Genomic DNA, 19,090 nt, shown 5'->3' on the forward strand with positions numbered 1-19,090 from the left:
GATAGAGAAAACATATCCATATTTATCCCTCCAGTTTGAATCTGAAGAAAATTTCCCAAAAAAGTATGGATTTTAAATTTTCATACCTATAAGGGACGGTACTGTCAATTTTTAGAAAAAAATTTTTTTCACGTATTCATAATTTTTCATATTTATTTTGTATAGAATTTCATGACGGATAGAGAAAACATATCCATATTTATCCGTCTAGTTTGAATCTGAAAATAATTTCCCACAAAAGTATCAATTTTAAATTTTCATACCTGTAAGGGCCCGGTACTGTCAATTTTTAGAAAAATTTTTTTTTTGCGTATTCATAATTTTTCATATTTATTTTGTATAGAATTTCATGACGGATAGAGAAAACATATTCATATTTATCCCTCCAGTTTGAATGTGAAGAAAATTTCCCACAAAAGTATGGATTTTAAATTTTCATACCTGTAAGGGCCCGGTACTGTCAATTTTTAGAAAAAAAATTTTTTCACGTATTCATAATTTTTCATATTTATTTTGTATAGAATTTCATGACGGATAGAGAAAACATATCCATATTTATCCGTCTAGTTTGAATCTGAAAATAATTTCCCACAAAAGTATCAATTTTAAATTTTCATACCTGTAAGGGCCCGGTACTTTCAATTTTTAGAAAAAAATTTTTTTCGCGTATTCATAATTTTTCATATTTATTTTGTATAGAATTTCATGACGGATAGAGAAAACATATCCATATTTATCCGTCTAGTTTGAATCTGAAGAAAATTTCCCACAAAAGTATCAATTTTAAATTTTCATACCTGTAAGGGCCCGGTACTGTCAATTTTTAGAAAAAAAAATTTTTCGCGTATTCATAATTTTTCATATTTATTTTGTATAGAATTTCATGACGGATAGAGAAAACATATCCATATTTATCCCTCCAGTTTGAATTTTTAAGAAAATTTCCCACAAAAGTATCAATTTTAAATTTTCATACCTGTGAAGGAGGGTAATGTGAATTTTTTGGAAAAAATTTTTTTTCCACGTATTCGCAGTTTTTCATATTTATTTTGTATAGAATTTCATGACGGATAGAGAAAACATTTCCATATTTATCCCTCCAGTTTGAATCTCAAGAAAATTTCCCACAAAAGTATCAATTTTGAATTTTCACACCTGTAAGGGACGGTACTGTGAATTTTTAGAAAAAATTTTTTTTCCCTGTATTCATAAATTTCATATTTATTTTGTATAGAATTTCATGACGGATAGAGAAAACATTTCCATATTTATCCCTCCAGTTTGAATCTCAAGAAAATTTCCCACAAAAGTATCAATTTTGAATTTTCATACCTGTAAGAGACTCAATTTTTGGAAAAAAAAAAATTTTCCACGTATTCGCAATTTTTCATATTTATTTTGTATAGAATTTCATGACGGATAGAGAAAACATATCCATATTTATCCCTCCAGTTTGAATCTGAAGAAAATTTCCCACAAAAGTATGAATTTTAAATTTTCATACCTATAAGGGACGGTACTGTCAATTTTTTCAAAAATTTTTTTTTTCACCTATTTATAATTTTTCATATTTATTTTGTATAGAATTTCATGACGGATAGAGAAAACATATCCATATTTATCCCTCCAGTTTGAATCTGAAGAAAATTTCCCACTAAAGTATGAATTTTGAATTTTCATACCTATAAGGGACGGTACTGTGAATTTTTAGAAAAATTTTTTTTTCCATGTATTCATAATTTTTCATATTTATTTTGAATAGAATTTCATGACGGATAGAGAAAACATTTCCATATTTATCCCTCCAGTTTGAATCTCAAGAAAATTTCCCACAAAAGTATCAATTTTAAATTTTCATACCTGTAAGAGACGGTACTGTCAATTTTTGGAAAAAAAAAAATTTTCCACGTATTCGCAATTTTTCATATTTATTTTCTATAGAATTTTATGACGGATAGAGAAACATTTCCATATTTATCCCTCCAGTTTGAATGTGAAGAAAATTTCCCACTAAAGTATGAATTTTAAATTTTCATACCTATAAGGGACAGTACTGTCAATTTTTAGAAAAATTTTTTTTTCACGTATTCATAATTTTTCATATTTATTTGGTATAGAATTTCATGACGGATAGATAAAACATATCCATATTTATCCCTGCAGTTTGAATCTGAAGAAAATTTCCCACAAAAGTATCTATTTTGAATTTTCATACCTATAAGGGACGGTACTGTCAATTTTTGGAAAAAACAATTTTTCCACGTATTCATAATTTTTCATATTTATTTTGTATAGAATTTCATGACGGATAGAGAAAACATATCCATATTTATCCCTCCAGTTTGAATTTTTAAGAAAACTTTCCAGAAAATTATCAATTTTTAATTTTCATACCTGTAAGGGACGGTACTGTGAATTTTTAGAAAAATTTTTTTTTTCCATGTATTCATAAATTTCATATTTATTTTGTATAGAATTTCATGACGGATAGAGAAAACATATCCATATTTATCCCTCCAGTTTGAATTTTTAAGAAAACTTTCCAGAAAATTATCAATTTTTAATTTTCATACCTGTAAGGGACGGTACTGTCAATTTTTAGAAAAAAATTTTTTTCCATGTATTCATAAATTTCATATTTATTTTGTATAGAATTTCATGACGGATAGAGAAAACATTTCCATATTTATCCCTCCAGTTTGAATCTCAAGAAAATTTCCCACAAAAGTATCAATTTTGAATTTTCATACCTGTAAGAGACTCAATTTTTGGAAAAAAAAAAATTTTCCACGTATTCGCAATTTTTCATATTTATTTTGTATAGAATTTCATGACGGATAGAGAAAACATATCCATATTTATCCCTCCAGTTTGAATCTGAAGAAAATTTCCCACAAAAGTATGAATTTTAAATTTTCATACCTATAAGGGACGGTACTGTCAATTTTTTCAAAAATTTTTTTTTTCACCTATTTATAATTTTTCATATTTATTTTGTATAGAATTTCATGACGGATAGAGAAAACATATCCATATTTATCCCTGCAGTTTGAATCTGAAGAAAATTTCCCACAAAAATATCTATTTTGAATTTTCATGCCTATAAGGGACGGTACTGTCAATTTTTGGAAAAAAAAATTTTTCCACGTATTCATAATTTTTCATATTTATTTTGTATAGAATTTCATGACGGATAAAGAAAACATATCCATATTTATCCCTCCAGTTTGAATCTGAAAAACATTTCCCACGAAAGTATGAATTTTGAATTTTCATACCTATAAGGAACGGTACTGTGAATTTTTAGAAAAATTTTTTTTTTCAGTGTATTCATAATTTTTCATATTTATTTTGTATAGAATTTCATGACGGATAGAGAAAACATTTCCATATTTATCCCTCCAGTTTGAATCTGAAGAAAATTTCCCACAAAAGTATCAATTTTGAATTTTCATACCTGTAAGGGATGGTACTGTCAATTTTTTCAAAAATTTTTTTTTTCACGTATTTATAATTTTTCATATTTATTTTGTATAGAATTTCATGACAGATAGAGAAAACATATCCATATTTATCCCTCCAGTTTGAATCTCAAAAATTTCCAACAAAAGTATGAATTTTAAATTTTCATACCTGTAAGAGACGGTACTGTCAATTTTTGGAAAAAAAAAATTTTCCACGTATTCGCAGTTTTTCATATTTATTTTGTATAGAATTTCATGACGGATAGAGAAAACATTTCCATATTTATCCCTCCAGTTTGAATCTCAAGAAAATTTCCCACAAAAGTATCAATTTTGAATTTTCACACCTGTAAGAGACGGTACTGTGAATTTTCAGAAAAAATTTTTTTTCCATGTATTCATAAATTTCATATTTATTTTGTATAGAATTTCATGACGGATAGAGAAAACATTTCCATATTTATCCCTCCAGTTTGAATCTGAAGAAAATTTCCCACAAAACTATCAATTTTGAATTTTCATACCTGTAAGAGACTCAATTTTTGGAAAAAAAAAAATTTTCCACGTATTCGCAATTTTTCATATTTATTTTGTATAGAATTTCATGACGGATAGAGAAAACATATCCATATTTATCCCTCCAGTTTGAATCTGAAGAAAATTTCCCACAAAAGTATGAATTTTAAATTTTCATACCTATAAGGGACGGTACTGTCAATTTTTTCAAAAAATTTTTTTTTCACCTATTTATAATTTTTCATATTTATTTTGTATAGAATTTCATGACGGATAGAGAAAACATATCCATATTTATCCCTCCAGTTTGAATCTGAAGAAAATTTCCCACTAAAGTATGAATTTTGAATTTTCATACCTATAAGGGACGGTACTGTGAATTTTTAGAAAAAATTTTTTTTCCATGTATTCATAATTTTTCATATTTATTTGGAATAGAATTTCATGACGGATAGAGAAAACATTTCCATATTTATCCCTCCAGTTTGAATCTGAAGAAAATTTCCCACAAAAGTATCAATTTTAAATTTTCATACCTGTAAGAGACGGTACTGTCAATTTTTGGAAAAAAAAATTTTTCCACATATTCGCAATTTTTCATATTTATTTTGTATAGAATTTCATGACGGATAGAGAAAACATATCCATATTTATCCCTCCAGTTTGAATTTTTAAGAAAACTTTCCAGAAAATTATCAATTTTTAATTTTCATACCTGTAAGGGACGGTACTGTCAATTTTTAGAAAAAAATTTTTCCACTTATTTCTAATTTTTCATATTTATTTATATAGAATTTCATGACGGATAGGGAAAACATATCCATATTTATCACTCCAGTTTGAATTTTTAAGAAAATTTCCCACAAAAGTATCAATTTTAAATTTTCATACCTGTGAAGGAGGGTAATGTGAATTTTTTGGAAAAAATTTTTTTTCCACGTATTCGCAGTTTTTCATATTGATTTTGTATAGAATTTCATGACGGATAGAGAAAACATTTCTATATTTATCCCTCCAGTTTGAATCTCAAGAAAATTTCCCACAAAAGTATCAATTTTGAATTTTCACACCTGTAAGGGACGGTACTGTGAATTTTTAGAAAAATTTTTTTTTCCATGTATTCATAAATTTCATATTTATTTTGTATAGAATTTCATGACGGATAGAGAAAACATATCCATATTTATCCCTCCAGTTTGAATCTGAAGAAAATTTCCCACAAAAGTATGAATTTTAAATTTTCATACCTATAAGGGACGGTACTGTCAATTTTTTCAAAAATTTTTTTTTTCACCTATTTATAATTTTTCATATTTATTTTGTATAGAATTTCATGACGGATAGAGAAAACATATCCATATTTATCCCTCCAGTTTGAATCTGAAGAAAATTTCCCACTAAAGTATGAATTTTGAATTTTCATACCTGTAAGAGACGGTACCGTCAATTTTTGGAAAAAAAAAAATTTTCCACGTATTCGCAATTTTTCATATTTATTTTGTATAGAATTTTATGACGGATAGAGAAACATTTCCATATTTATCCCTCCAGTTTGAATGTGAAGAAAATTTCCCACAAAAGTATGAATTTTAAATTTTCATACCTATAAGGGACGGTACTGTCAATTTTTAGAAATTTTTTTTTTCCACGTATTCATAATTTTTCATATTTATTTTGTATAGAATTTCATGACGGATAAAGAAAACATATCCATATTTATCCCTCAAGTTTGAATCTGAAAAAAATTTCCCACGAAAGTATGAATTTTGAATTTTCATACCTATAAGGAACGGTACTGTGAATTTTTAGAAAAATTTTTTTTTTCAGTGTATTCATAATTTTTCATATTTATTTTGTATAGAATTTCATGACGGATAGAGAAAACATTTCCATATTTATCCCTCCAGTTTGAATCTGAAGAAAATTTTCCACAAAAGTATCAATTTTGAATTTTCATACATGTAAGGGATGGTACTGTCAATTTTTTCAAAAAAATTTTTTTTCACGTATTTATAATTTTTCATATTTATTTTGTATAGAATTTCATGACAGATGGAGAAAACATTTCCATATTTATCCCTCCAGTTTGAATCTCAAGAAAATTTCCCACAAAAGTATCAATTTTGAATTTTCATACCTATAAGGGACGGTACTGTCAATTTTTTCAAAAAATTTTTTTTCACCTATTTATAATTTTTCATATTTATTTTGTATAGAATTTCATGACGGATAGAGAAAACATATCCATATTTATCCCTCCAGTTTGAATCTGAAGAAAATTTCCCACTAAAGTATGAATTTTGAATTTTCATACCTATAAGGGACGGTACTGTCAATTTTTGGAAAAAAAAATTTTTCCACGTATTCATAATTTTTCATATTTATTTTGTATAGAATTTCATGACGGATAGAGAAAACATATCCATATTTATCCCTCCAGTTTGAATTTTTATGAAAACTTTCCAGAAAATTATCAATTTTTAATTTTCATACCTGTAAGGGACGGTACTGTCAATTTTTAGAAAAAAATTTTTCCACTTATTTATAATTTTTCATATTTATTTATATAGAATTTCATGACGGATAGGGAAAACATATCCATATTTATCACTCCAGTTTGAATTTTTAAGAAAATTTCCCACAAAAGTATCAATTTTAAATTTTCATACCTGTGAAGGAGGGTAATGTGAATTTTTTGGAAAAAATTTTTTTTCCACGTATTCGCAGTTTTTCATATTTATTTTGTATAGAATTTCATGACGGATAGAGAAAACATTTCTATATTTATCCCTCCAGTTTGAATCTCAAGAAAATTTCCCACAAAAGTATCAATTTTGAATTTTCACACCTGTAAGGGACGGTACTGTGAATTTTTAGAAAAAATTTTTTTTCCATGTATTCATAAATTTCATATTTATTTTGTATAGAATTTCATGACGGATAGAGAAAACATATCCATATTTATCCCTCCAGTTTGAATCTGAAGAAAATTTCCCACAAAAGTATGAATTTTAAATTTTCATACCTATAAGGGACGGTACTGTCAATTTTTTCAAAAATTTTTTTTTTCACCTATTTATAATTTTTCATATTTATTTGGTATAGAATTTCATGACGGATAGAGAAAACATATCCATATTTATCCCTCCAGTTTGAATCTGAAGAAAATTTCCCACAAAAGTATGAATTTTAAATTTTCATACCTATAAGGGACGGTACTGTCAATTTTTTCAAAATTTTTTTTTTCACCTATTTATAATTTTTCATATTTATTTTGTATAGAATTTCATGACGGATAGAGAAAACATATCCATATTTATCCCTCCAGTTTGAATCTGAAGAAAATTTCCCACTAAAGTATGAATTTTGAATTTTCATACCTGTAAGAGACGGTACCGTCAATTTTTGGAAAAAAAAAATTTTCCACGTATTCGCAATTTTTCATATTTATTTTGTATAGAATTTTATGACGGATAGAGAAACATTTCCATATTTATCCCTCCAGTTTGAATGTGAAGAAAATTTCCCACAAAAGTATGAATTTTAAATTTTCATACCTATAAGGGACGGTACTGTCAATTTTTAGAAATTTTTTTTTTTCACGTATTCATAATTTTTCATATTTATTTGGTATAGAATTTCATGACGGATAGATAAAACATATCCATATTTATCCCTGCAGTTTGAATCTGAAGAAAATTTCCCACAAAAATATCTATTTTGAATTTTCATACCTATAAGGGAAGGAATATTGACGGTACTGTCAATTTTTGGAAAAAAAAATTTTTCCACGTATTCATAATTTTTCATATTTATTTTGTATAGAATTTCATGACGGATAAAGAAAACATATCCATATTTATCCCTCCAGTTTGAATCTGAAAAAAATTTCCCACGAAAGTATGAATTTTGAATTTTAATACCTATAAGGAACGGTACTGTGAATTTTTAGAAAAATTTTTTTTTTCAGTGTATTCATAATTTTTCATATTTATTTTGTATAGAATTTCATGAGGGATAGAGAAAACATTTCCATATTTATCCCTCCAGTTTGAATCTGAAGAAAATTTCCCACAAAAGTATGAATTTTAATTTTTCATACCTATAAGGGACGGTACTGTCAATTTTTTCAAAAATTTTTTTTTTCACCTATTTATAAATTTTCATATTTATTTTGTATAGAATTTCATGACGGATAGAGAAAACATATCCATATTTATCCCTCCAGTTTGAATCTGAAGAAAATTTCCCACTAAAGTATGAATTTTGAATTTTCATACCTGTAAGAGACGGTACTGTCAATTTTTGGAAAAAAAAAATTTTCCACGTATTCGCAATTTTTCATATTTATTTTCTATAGAATTTTATGACGGATAGAGAAACATTTCCATATTTATCCCTCCAGTTTGAATGTGAAGAAAATTTCCCACAAAAGTATGAATTTTAAATTTTCATACCTATAAGGGACGGTACTGTCAATTTTTAGAAAAATTTTTTTTTCACGTATTCATAATTTTTCATATTTATTTCGTATAGAATTTCATGACGGATAGATAAAACATATCCATATTTATCCCTGCAGTTTGAATCTGAAGAAAATTTCCCACAAAAGTATCTATTTTGAATTTTCATACCTATAAGGGACGGTACTGTCAATTTTTGGAAAAAAAATTTTTCCACGTATTCATAATTTTTCATATTTATTTGGTATAGAATTTCATGACGGATAGATAAAACATATCCATATTTATCCCTGCAGTTTGAATCTGAAGAAAATTTCCCACAAAAGTATCTATTTTGAATTTTCATACCTATAAGGGACGGTACTGTCAATTTTTATAAAAAAAATTTTTTCCACGTATTCATAATTTTTCATATTTATTTTGTATAGAATTTCATGACGGATAGGGAAAACATATCCATATTTATCACTCCAGTTTGAATTTTTAAGAAAATTTCCCACAAAAGTATCAATTTTAAATTTTCATACCTGTGGAGGGTAATGTGAATTTTTTGGAAAAAATTTTTTTTCCACGTATTCGCAGTTTTTGATATTTATTTTGTATAGAATTTCATGACGGATAGAGAAAACATTTCCATATTTATCCCTCCAGTTTGAATCTCAAGAAAATTTCCCACAAAAGTATCAATTTTGAATTTTTACCTGTAAGGGACGGTACTGTGAATTTTTAGAAAAAATTTTTTTTCCATGTATTCATAAATTTCATATTTATTTTGTATAGAATTTCATGACGGATAGAGAAAACATTTCCATATTTATCCCTCCAGTTTGAATCTGAAGAAAATTTCCCACAAAAGTATGAATTTTAATTTTTCATACCTATAAGGGACGGTACTGTCAATTTTTTCAAAAATTTTTTTTTTCACCTATTTATAATTTTTCATATTTATTTTCTATAGAATTTCATGACGGATAGAGAAAACATATCCATATTTATCCCTCCAGTTTGAATCTGAAGAAAATTTCCCACTAAAGTATGAATTTTGAATTTTCATACCTATAAGGGACGGTACTGTGAATTTGTTAGAAAAATTTTTTTTTCCATGTATTCATAATTTTTCATATTTATTTGGAATAGAATTTCATGACGGATAGAGAAAACATTTCCATATTTATCCCTCCAGTTTGAATCTGAAGAAAATTTCCCACAAAAGTATCAATTTTAAATTTTCATACCTGTAAGAGATGGTACTGTCAATTTTTGGAAAAAAAAAATTTTCCACGTATTCGCAATTTTTCATATTTATTTTCTATAGAATTTTATGACGGATAGAGAAACATTTCCATATTTATCCCTCCAGTTTGAATGTGAAGAAAATTTCCCACAAAAGTATCAATTTTAAATTTTCATACCTGTAAGAGATGGTACTGTCAATTTTTGGAAAAAAATTTTTTTCCTCGTATTCATAATTTTTCATATTTATTTTGTATAGAATTTCATGACGGATAGAGAAAACATATCCATATTTATCCTTCCAGTTTGAATTTTTAAGAAAACTTTCCAGAAAATTATCAATTTTTAATTTTCATACCTGTAAGGGACGGTACTGTCAATTTTTAGAAAAAAATTTTTCCACTTATTTATAATTTTTCATATTTATTTATATAGAATTTCATGACGGATAGGGAAAACATATCCATATTTATCACTCCAGTTTGAATTTTTAAGAAAATTTCCCACAAAAGTATCAATTTTAAATTTTCATACCTGTGAAGGAGGGTAATGTGAATTTTTTGGAAAAAATTTTTTTTCCACGTATTCGCAGTTTTTCATATTTATTTTGTATAGAATTTCATGACGGATAGAGAAAACATTTCCATATTTATCCCTCCAGTTTGAATCTCAAGAAAATTTCCCACAAAAGTATCAATTTTGAATTTTTACCTGTAAGGGACGGTACTGTGAATTTTTAGAAAAAATTTTTTTTCCATGTATTCATAAATTTCATATTTATTTTGTATAGAATTTCATGACGGATAGAGAAAACATTTCCATATTTATCCCTCCAGTTTGAATCTGAAGAAAATTTCCCACAAAAGTATGAATTTTAAATTTTCATACCTATAAGGGACGGTACTGTCAATTTTTTCAAAAATTTTTTTTTTCACCTATTTATAATTTTTCATATTTATTTGGTATAGAATTTCATGACGGATAGAGAAAACATATCCATATTTATCCCTCCAGTTTGAATCTGAAGAAAATTTCCCACAAAAGTATGAATTTTAAATTTTCATACCTATAAGGGACGGTACTGTCAATTTTTTCAAAAATTTTTTTTTTCACCTATTTATAATTTTTCATATTTATTTTGTATAGAATTTCATGACGGATAGAGAAAACATATCCATATTTATCCCTCCAGTTTGAATCTGAAGAAAATTTCCCACTAAAGTATGAATTTTGAATTTTCATACCTGTAAGAGACGGTACCGTCAATTTTTGGAAAAAAAAAATTTTCCACGTATTCGCAATTTTTCATATTTATTTTGTATAGAATTTTATGACGGATAGAGAAACATTTCCATATTTATCCCTCCAGTTTGAATGTGAAGAAAATTTCCCACAAAAGTATGAATTTTAAATTTTCATACCTATAAGGGACGGTACTGTCAATTTTTAGAAATTTTTTTTTTTCACGTATTCATAATTTTTCATATTTATTTGGTATAGAATTTCATGACGGATAGATAAAACATATCCATATTTATCCCTGCAGTTTGAATCTGAAGAAAATTTCCCACAAAAATATCTATTTTGAATTTTCATACCTATAAGGGAAGGAATATTGACGGTACTGTCAATTTTTGGAAAAAAAAATTTTTCCACGTATTCATAATTTTTCATATTTATTTTGTATAGAATTTCATGACGGATAAAGAAAACATATCCATATTTATCCCTCCAGTTTGAATCTGAAAAAAATTTCCCACGAAAGTATGAATTTTGAATTTTAATACCTATAAGGAACGGTACTGTGAATTTTTAGAAAAATTTTTTTTTTCAGTGTATTCATAATTTTTCATATTTATTTTGTATAGAATTTCATGAGGGATAGAGAAAACATTTCCATATTTATCCCTCCAGTTTGAATCTGAAGAAAATTTCCCACTAAAGTATGAATTTTAATTTTTCATACCTATAAGGGACGGTACTGTGAATTTGTTAGAAAAAATTTTTTTTCCATGTATTCATAATTTTTCATATTTATTTGGAATAGAATTTCATGACGGATAGAGAAAACATTTCCATATTTATCCCTCCAGTTTGAATCTGAAGAAAATTTCCCACAAAAGTATCAATTTTAAATTTTCATACCTGTAAGAGACGGTACTGTCAATTTTTGGAAAAAAAAAATTTTCCACGTATTCGCAATTTTTCATATTTATTTTCTATAGAATTTTATGACGGATAGAGAAACATTTCCATATTTATCCCTCCAGTTTGAATGTGAAGAAAATTTCCCACAAAAGTATGAATTTTAAATTTTCATACCTATAAGGGACGGTACTGTCAATTTTTAGAAAATTTTTTTTTTCACGTATTCATAATTTTTCATATTTATTTCGTATAGAATTTCATGACGGATAGATAAAACATATCCATATTTATCCCTGCAGTTTGAATCTGAAGAAAATTTCCCACAAAAGTATCTATTTTGAATTTTCATACCTATAAGGGACGGTACTGTCAATTTTTGGAAAAAAAAATTTTTCCACGTATTCATAATTTTTCATATTTATTTGGTATAGAATTTCATGACGGATAGATAAAACATATCCATATTTATCCCTGCAGTTTGAATCTGAAGAAAATTTCCCACAAAAGTATCTATTTTGAATTTTCATACCTATAAGGGACGGTACTGTCAATTTTTATAAAAAAAATTTTTTCCACGTATTCATAATTTTTCATATTTATTTTGTATAGAATTTCATGACGGATAGGGAAAACATATCCATATTTATCACTCCAGTTTGAATTTTTAAGAAAATTTCCCACAAAAGTATCAATTTTAAATTTTCATACCTGTGGAGGGTAATGTGAATTTTTTGGAAAAAATTTTTTTTCCACGTATTCGCAGTTTTTGATATTTATTTTGTATAGAATTTCATGACGGATAGAGAAAACATTTCCATATTTATCCCTCCAGTTTGAATCTCAAGAAAATTTCCCACAAAAGTATCAATTTTGAATTTTTACCTGTAAGGGACGGTACTGTGAATTTTTAGAAAAAATTTTTTTTCCATGTATTCATAAATTTCATATTTATTTTGTATAGAATTTCATGACGGATAGAGAAAACATTTCCATATTTATCCCTCCAGTTTGAATCTGAAGAAAATTTCCCACAAAAGTATGAATTTTAATTTTTCATACCTATAAGGGACGGTACTGTCAATTTTTTCAAAAATTTTTTTTTTCACCTATTTATAATTTTTCATATTTATTTTCTATAGAATTTCATGACGGATAGAGAAAACATATCCATATTTATCCCTCCAGTTTGAATCTGAAGAAAATTTCCCACTAAAGTATGAATTTTGAATTTTCATACCTATAAGGGACGGTACTGTGAATTTGTTAGAAAAATTTTTTTTTCCATGTATTCATAATTTTTCATATTTATTTGGAATAGAATTTCATGACGGATAGAGAAAACATTTCCATATTTATCCCTCCAGTTTGAATCTGAAGAAAATTTCCCACAAAAGTATCAATTTTAAATTTTCATACCTGTAAGAGATGGTACTGTCAATTTTTGGAAAAAAAAAATTTTCCACGTATTCGCAATTTTTCATATTTATTTTCTATAGAATTTTATGACGGATAGAGAAACATTTCCATATTTATCCCTCCAGTTTGAATGTGAAGAAAATTTCCCACAAAAGTATGAATTTTAAATTTTCATACCTATACGGGACGGTACTGGCAATTTTTGGAAAAAAAAATTTTTCCACGTATTCATAATTTTTCATATTTATTTGGTATAGAATTTCATGACGGATAGATAAAACATATCCATATTTATCCCTGCAGTTTGAATCTGAAGAAAATTTCCCACAAAAGTATCTATTTTGAATTTTCATACCTATAAGGGACGGTACTGTCAATTTTTGGAAAAAAATTTTTTTCCACGTATTCATAATTTTTCATATTTATTTTGTATAGAATTTCATGACGGATAGAGAAAACATATCCATATTTATCCCTCCAGTTTGAATTTTTAAGAAAACTTTCCAGAAAATTATCAATTTTTAATTTTCATACCTGTAAGGGACGGTACTGTCAATTTTTAGAAAAAAATTTTTCCACTTATTTATAATTTTTCATATTTATTTATATAGAATTTCATGACGGATAGGGAAAACATATCCATATTTATCACTCCAGTTTGAATTTTTAAGAAAATTTCCCACAAAAGTATCAATTTTAAATTTTCATACCTGTGAAGGAGGGTAATGTGAATTTTTTGGAAAAAATTTTTTTTCCACGTATTCGCAGTTTTTCATATTTATTTTGTATAGAATTTCATGACGGATAGAGAAAACATTTCCATATTTATCCCTCCAGTTTGAATCTCAAGAAAATTTCCCACAAAAGTATCAATTTTGAATTTTTACCTGTAAGGGACGGTACTGTCAATTTTTTTAAAAAAAAATTTTTCCACGTATTCATAATTTTTCATATTTATTTGGTATAGAATTTCATGACGGATAGATAAAACATATCCATATTTATCCCTGCAGTTTGAATCTGAAGAAAATTTCCCACAAAAGTATCTATTTTGAATTTTCATACCTATAAGGGACGGTACTGTCAATTTTTGGAAAAAAATTTTTTTCCACGTATTCATAATTTTTCATATTTATTTTGTATAGAATTTCATGACGGATAGAGAAAACATATCCATATTTATCCCTCCAGTTTGAATTTTTAAGAAAACTTTCCAGAAAATTATCAATTTTTAATTTTCATACCTGTGAAGGAGGGTAATGTGAATTTTTTGGAAAAAATTTTTTTTCCACGTATTCGCAGTTTTTCATATTTATTTTGTATAGAATTTCATGACGGATAGAGAAAACATTTCCATATTTATCCCTCCAGTTTGAATCTCAAGAAAATTTCCCACAAAAGTATCAATTTTGAATTTTTACCTGTAAGGGACGGTACTGTGAATTTTTAGAAAAATTTTTTTTTCCATGTATTCATAAATTTCATATTTATTTTGTATAGAATTTCATGACGGATAGAGAAAACATTTCCATATTTATCCCTCCAGTTTGAATCTCAAGAAAATTTCCCACTAAAGTATCAATTTTGAATTTTCATACCTGTAAGAGACTCAATTTTTGGAAAAAAAAAAATTTTCCTCGTATTCGCAATTTTTCATATTTATTTTGTATAGAATTTCATGACGGATAGAGAAAACATATCCATATTTATCCCTCCAGTTTGAATCTGAAGAAAATTTCCCACAAAAGTATGAATTTTAAATTTTCATACCTATAAGGGACGGTACTGTCAATTTTTTCAAAAATTTTTTTTTTCACCTATTTATAATTTTTCATATTTATTTTGTATAGAATTTCATGACGGATAGAGAAAACATATCCATATTTATCCCTCCAGTTTGAATCTGAAGAAAATTTCCCACAAAAGTATGAATTTTGAATTTTCATACCTATAAGGGACGGTACTGTGAATTTTTAGAAAAAATTTTTTTTCACGTATTCATAATTTTTCATATTTATTTGGTATAGAATTTCATGACGGATAGATAAAACATATCCATATTTATCCCTGCAGTTTGAATCTGAAGAAAATTTCCCACAAAAGTATCTATTTTGAATTTTCATACCTATAAGGGACGGTATTGTGAATTTTTAGAAATTTTTTTTTTCCATGTATTCATAATTTTTCATATTTATTTTGTATAGAATTTCATGACGGATAGAGAAAACATATCCATATTTATCCCTCCAGTTTGAATCTGAAGAAAATTTCCCACTAAAGTATGAATTTTGAATTTTCATACCTATAAGGGACGTTACTGTGAATTTTTAGAAAAAATTTTTTTTCCATGTATTCATAATTTTTCATATTTATTTGGAATAGAATTTCATGACGGATAGAGAAAACATTTCCATATTTATCCCTCCAGTTTGAATCTGAAGAAAATTTCCCACAAAAGTATCAATTTTAAATTTTCATACCTGTAAGAGACGGTACTGTCAATTTTTGGAAAAAAAAAATTTTCCACGTATTCGCAATTTTTCATATTTATTTTCTATAGAATTTTATGACGGATAGAGAAACATTTCCATATTTATCCCTCCAGTTTGAATGTGAAGAAAATTTCCCACAAAAGTATGAATTTTAAATTTTCATACCTATACGGGACGGTACTGTCAATTTTTGGAAAAAAAAATTTTTCCACTTATTTATAATTTTTCATATTTATTTATATAGAATTTCATGACGGATAGGGAAAACATATCCATATTTATCACTCTAGTTTGAATTTTTAAGAAAATTTCCCACAAAAGTATCAATTTTAAATTTTCATACCTGTGAAGGAGGGTAATGTGAATTTTTTGGAAAAAATTTTTTTTCCACGTATTCGCAGTTTTTGATATTTATTTTGTATAGAATTTCATGACGGATAGAGAAAACATTTCCATATTTATCCCTCCAGTTTGAATCTCAAGAAAATTTCCCACAAAAGTATCAATTTTGAATTTTTACCTGTAAGGGACGGTACTGTCAATTTTTTTAAAAAAAAATTTTTCCACGTATTCATAATTTTTCATATTTATTTGGTATAGAATTTCATGACGGATAGATAAAACATATCCATATTTATCCCTGCAGTTTGAATCTGAAGAAAATTTCCCACAAAAGTATCTATTTTGAATTTTCATACCTATAAGGGACGGTACTGTCAATTTTTGGAAAAAAATTTTTTTCCACGTATTCATAATTTTTCATATTTATTTTGTATAGAATTTCATGACGGATAGAGAAAACATATCCATATTTATCCCTCCAGTTTGAATTTTTAAGAAAACTTTCCAGAAAATTATCAATTTTTAATTTTCATACCTGTGAAGGAGGGTAATGTGAATTTTTTGGAAAAAATTTTTTTTCCACGTATTCGCAGTTTTTCATATTTATTTTGTATAGAATTTCATGACGGATAGAGAAAACATTTCCATATTTATCCCTCCAGTTTGAATCTCAAGAAAATTTCCCCCAAAAGTATCAATTTTGAATTTTTACCTGTAAGGGACGGTACTGTGAATTTTTAGAAAAATTTTTTTTTCCATGTATTCATAAATTTCATATTTATTTTGTATAGAATTTCATGACGGATAGAGAAAACATTTCCATATTTATCCCTCCAGTTTGAATCTGAAGAAAATTTCCCACAAAAGTATGAATTTTAAATTTTCATACCTATAAGGGACGGTACTGTCAATTTTTTCAAAAATTTTTTTTTTCACCTATTTATAATTTTTCATATTTATTTTGTATAGAATTTCATGACGGATAGAGAAAACATATCCATATTTATCCCTCCAGTTTGAATCTGAATAAAATTTCCCACTAAAGTATGAATTTTGAATTTTCATACCTGTAAGGGACGGTACTGTGAACTTTTAGAAAAAATTTTTTTTCCATGTATTCATAATTTTTCATATGTATTTTGAATAGAATTTCATAACGGATAGAGAAAACATTTCCATATTTATCCCTCCAGTTTGAATCTGAAGAAAATTTCCCACGAAAGTATCAATTTTAAATTTTAATACCTGTAAGAGACGGTACCGTCAATTTTTGGAAAAAAAAAATTTTCCACGTATTCGCAATTTTTCATATTTATTTTGTATAGAATTTTATGACGGATAGAGAAACATTTCCATATTTATCCCTCCAGTTTGAATGTGAAGAAAATTTCCTACAAAAGTATGAATTTTAAATTTTCATACCTATAAGGGACGGTACTGTCAATTTTTAGAAATTTTTTTTTTTCACGTATTCATAATTTTTCATATTTATTTGGTATAGAATTTCATGACGGATAGATAAAACATATCCATATTTATCCCTGCAGTTTGAATCTGAAGAAAATTTCCCACAAAAATATCTATTTTGAATTTTCATACCTATAAGGGACGGTACTGTCAATTTTTGGAAAAAAAAATTTTTCCACGTATTCATAATTTTTCATATTTATTTTGTATAGAATTTCATGACGGATAAAGAAAACATATCCATATTTATCCCTCCAGTTTGAATCTGAAAAAAATTTCCCACGAAAGTATGAATTTTCATACCTATAAGGAACGGTACTGTGAATTTTTAAAAAAATTTTTTTTTTTCAGTGTATTCATAATTTTTCATATTTATTTTGTATAGAATTTCATGACGGATAGAGAAAACATTTCCATATTTATCCCTCCAGTTTGAATCTGAAGAAAATTTTCCACAAAAGTATCAATTTTGAATTTTCATACCTGTAAGGGATGGTACTGTCAATTTTTTCAAAAAATTTTTTTTTCACGTATTTATAATTTTTCATATTTATTTTGTATAGAATTTCATGACAGATAGAGAAAACATATCCATATTTATCCCTCCAGTTTGAATCTCAAGAAAATTTCCCACAAAAGTATGAATTTTAAATTTTCATACCTGTAAGAGACTGTACTGTCAATTTTTGGAAAAAAAAAATTTTCCACGTATTCGCAGTTTTTCATATTTATTTTGTATAGAATTTCATGACGGATAGAGAAAACATTTCCATATTTATCCCTCCAGTTTGAATCTCAAAAAAATTTCCCACAAAAGTATCAATTTTGAATTTTCACACCTGTAAGAGACGGTACTGTGAATTTTCAGAAAAAATTTTTTTTCCATGTATTCATAAATTTCATATTTATTTTGTATAGAATTTCATGACGGATAGAGAAAACATTTCCATATTTATCCCTCCAGTTTGAATCTGAAGAAAATTTCCCACTAAAGTATGAATTTTGAATTTTCATACCTATAAGGGACGGTACTGTGAATTTGTTAGAAAAAATTTTTTTTCCATGTATTCATAATTTTTCATATTTATTTGGAATAGAATTTCATGACTGGATAGAGAAAACATTTCCATATTTATCCCTCCAGTTTGAATCTGAAGAAAATTTCCCACAAAAGTATCAATTTTAAATTTTCATACCTGTAAGAGACGGTACTGTCAATTTTTGGAAAAAAAAATTTTCCACGTATTCGCAATTTTTCATATTTATTTTCTATAGAATTTTATGACGGATAGAGAAACATTTCCATATTTATCCCTCCAGTTTGAATGTGAAGAAAATTTCCCACAAAAGTATGAATTTTAAATTTTCATACCTATACGGGACGGTACTGTCAATTTTTGGAAAAAAAAATTTTTCCACGTATTCATAATTTTTCATATTTATTTGGTATAGAATTTCATGACGGATAGATAAAACATATCCATATTTATCCCTGCAGTTTCAATCTGAAGAAAATTTCCCACAAAAGTATCTATTTTGAATTTTCATA

The sequence above is a fragment of the Pholcus phalangioides genome, unplaced genomic scaffold (genome assembly GCF_987345545.1).
Source record: "Pholcus phalangioides strain wild (caught in Gottingen) unplaced genomic scaffold, Ppha-v1.0 ptg000009l_1, whole genome shotgun sequence".
Taxonomy (NCBI): domain Eukaryota; kingdom Metazoa; phylum Arthropoda; class Arachnida; order Araneae; family Pholcidae; genus Pholcus; species Pholcus phalangioides.